Below are 3,558 nucleotides of genomic sequence, written 5' to 3'. Positions count from 1 at the left end.
GTATAACTCCTTCCAGTATGTGATGTGAACTCTTGATGGACAAGGAAGAAGCTCACATTTCTGGCCACCTGCCTTCAAAGGTTGTTTCATGTGTGTTCAGACACTGCCATTGTCCCAGAGTTACGCAGTGCTTCAGACTGTGCGCAGTCTGTGCTACAGAATGCCCTCACTGCCAGCAACCTCCCCTCTCACTGCTAGTTTCCTTTTGCGTGGTTTCCACTTCAAGTATGAGTGTTCTGTTGTAATGAACATGTGGATTTTGGGAAAGGAGGAAGCCAGCCGAGCTGCTCTCCTGTGCTCAGCCTCCATCAGCTCTTTCTTACTCCTTTCCTTCCAGTACATTCTTTTGTTATGTTTTCTTTTTTTAATTAATTTATTTTTTGTTAATTACAATTTATTCACTTGGTATTTATCCCAGCTGTAGCCCCCTACCTCACCCCCTCCCAATCCTGCCCTCCCTCTCTCTTCTCCTTCTCTTCCTCTCCCCCAGTCCACTGATGGGGAGGTTCTCCTCCCCTTCCTTCTGACCCTAGCCTATTAGGTCTCATCAGGACTGGCTGCATTGTCTTCTTCTGTGGCCTGGTAAGGATGTTCCCCCCCTCAGGGGGAGGTGATAAAAAAAGCCGGGCACTGAGTTCATGTCAGAGATAGTCTCTGTTTCCATTACTAGGGAACCCACTTGGACAATGAGCTGTCATGGGCTACATCTGTGCAGGAGTTCTAGGTTATATCCATGCATGGTCTTTGGTTGGAGTATCAGTCTCAGAAAAGCCTCCTGTGCCCAGATTTTTTTGTTTCTGTTTGTCTCCTTGTGGAACTCCTGTCCCCTCCAGGTAAGATTTCCTGCACTCTACCCAAAGTTTGGCTATCAGTCTCAGCATCTGCTTTAATACCCTGCTTTATTGTTTCTTAGCCTTTTGGCTAAGATCAAGTGCAGTACCTGTTCTTATCGGTTTAATATCTTCCAGTACATTTTTCACACATGGGCCAAGTCATCTGTCACCAAGCCACACTAGATCCCCTCACTGGTTAAAACCCTTGGACATTCTCCAATGTTATTAGTATAAACTTCCCACTTTAAAAACCCAAACTGCTGCCAGGCAGTGGTGGTACCCACCGTCAATCCCAGCACTCAGGAGGTAGACACAAGCAGATCTCTGAGTTTGAGGCCAGCCTGGTCTACAGAGTGAGTTCCAGAACAGCCAGGGCTACATAGGGAAAACCTGCCACTGAGGCAGGGTGGATACTTCTCTGCATTGAAGGAGAGTTAGTCCTTTGGTGTCTTTTTAAATATTGACTTATTTTATTTATGTGTATGAGAGTTTTGCCTACATATATGTATGTGTATCACATGTGTGCTTAGTAACCACAAAGTTCAGAAGAAGGCGTTTGCTTCCATGGAAGTAAAATTACGGATGGTTGTGATCCACCAAGACCAACTCCAGGTCCTCTGCAAGAACAATAAATGCTCTTATCTGCTGAGCCTTCTTTCCAGCCACAAGTCCCCAGGTTTTAAGGAATTCTGTGATGAACCATTGGTGATCTTTACTCGTCAGCTTCACTAGCTGTTATACCTCCTTTCCAGTCTTTCATGTGCCTTGTCCTATTTACTTGGGGCCTTCCATATTGTTTCTTTTATCCAGAAAATATTTTCTCTTCCTAGCCAACTCTCACTCATTTAAATGTATGTTTACAGGGAAACTTAAACATCTCAGCCATCTTTCTAGGTTGAGTCTCCTGCTTGATGCTATTCTGGGACATTGTACATCTCCATTAGCATATGGCAATGAGCAATGGGTGTCATGACTTATTTTCCCTGCTGGTGTAGGTTCCATGTGGACAAAGACCACAGCTACTTCTATTAGTTGGCACAGAGCAAGTAACTAGCAAGCTCCAACTACTGATAAACACTGAATGGATGGAAGAAAATATGTATGTATATATGTATGAATTAATGAATGAATGAATGATTGGATGAATCAGTGGGTATGTTTACAAGGTTGAAGCTGAGAAAACCCAGTAACTTCAGACTTCATTCCATCAATCAGCTAATAAAGTCAATCATGTGCTAGGCCCATGGTCACATAGCCTTGTACCTATCAGGAGCCATCTAAGGTTCACAAAAGGGAAATGGCATGGATGGCTCAGCAAACCCAAAAGCCAAGTCATGCTCTCAAGACTCTTGTATTTGCAGAGATTTGAAAGGCAGCAGCAATGCTGTCTTGATGTTTCCCATCTCCCTATAAAGTATGTCTTCCCCAAAAGAAGCTGGTGTCAAGACCCCATGTACTACCATTAGGAAGCCTAGGCTGGTTAAAATCTGAGTGTCAATCACACACTAATGCTCCAGAGCATCAGAATCAAAGCCATTGTGGCCAGTATTACCACTTGGAGTCACTTGAAGTACCTGCATTTGGGGAAGTGTCCTCTCAATGCTGGTCTCTGGAGAACTTAGCCCCTGGCTCTTGTGGCATCTTGTTTTGACCTTTAATCTGGATGATGACAGGTAAATATTTAAATCAGAGCTTGTTCCTGAGGCTCTATTCCCTGGCCATCACAGCAGGGAGGTCAACGCAGCAGGAAGTTAAAAACAGCTCATATCACATCCACAATTGAAAGTGGTGAGAAATGGATGCATGTGTTCCTACTGCTCAATTAAATTTTGCTATTCCTACACAACTCAATAGTGATTCTTCCCACATCAGTTAACATTATCAAGACAGTCTTCCACACACGTGCCCACAGGCCAACCCCTCACTGAAAGTCTATTCCCAGGAAATTCTAGATTGTGTCAAGCTGACAATTAAAACTGACCTTCATAGTCTTTCTTTCCATATATGGAAATGAAGGGATGATGGGGGTAGCCGCATGATGTTCTCACTACAATTTGAGCCAAGACTCAGAAGGTTGAAAGCTTGGCAATCCAGTCTCTAAAATATCTGACATCACAGCAAAACCTGAGAATTGTCTGGCGCTCCTGAGCGTTGGTCCTCTGCCACCCGCAAGAGCATCTTCTCAATCTCTTCATTCATATCGCCACCTTTATGAACTTTCTATTCACTTCCCATGAATGCAAACGTGCTCTATCTCACAGGAGAGTCCTCAGAGAAGGCATCTTCCCATTCCTAAGATCTTAGCAGAAATGTAATTCTGAGAATGTTGGTGCTTTCCACCCACATGAAACCCCCTATATACCTCACATGAGAACACTGTGGAAATAAAAGAAACAGACAGATGCATTTTCTGCCTCTGAGTTCTATTTTGATGGATCCCAAAGGAGAAGATTGTGAGAAACTTGCCATGGGGCTAAATTTTGTAGGGTGATCTAAAATCAAAATGTACATAATGCAATCTCCCCACTTTGTGGACTTTCTTCATGTTCAGTCAAGCTCCTTCCCACTCCCTGAGTGCTACAGAAACAAAAGGGCCTTCCAAATCAGGGGTGAAAGCACAGTTTAGGGAGAATTATAAAGGTGTTCATTTAGCAATAATTGAAATTGGTTTTTCTTATATGAATAGAAATTTTCAACTAAGTAAAATATTTAGATAACCTTGACA

The 3,558-nt window shown here is 43.2% G+C and overlaps 1 pseudogene; it reads left to right on the top strand.

Moving 5' to 3' along the window:
- The first annotated feature begins 901 nt into the window (after window positions 1-901).
- Window positions 902-1,023, top strand: LOC129677950 (U2 spliceosomal RNA; annotated as a pseudogene).
- The last annotated feature ends 2,535 nt before the right edge of the window (window positions 1,024-3,558 follow it).

This window comes from Psammomys obesus, unplaced genomic scaffold, assembly GCF_907164565.1.
Source record: "Psammomys obesus unplaced genomic scaffold, mPsaObe1.curated_primary_1811, whole genome shotgun sequence".
Lineage (NCBI taxonomy): Eukaryota > Metazoa > Chordata > Mammalia > Rodentia > Muridae > Psammomys > Psammomys obesus.
This window is presented reverse-complemented; position numbering and strand designations above follow the sequence as displayed.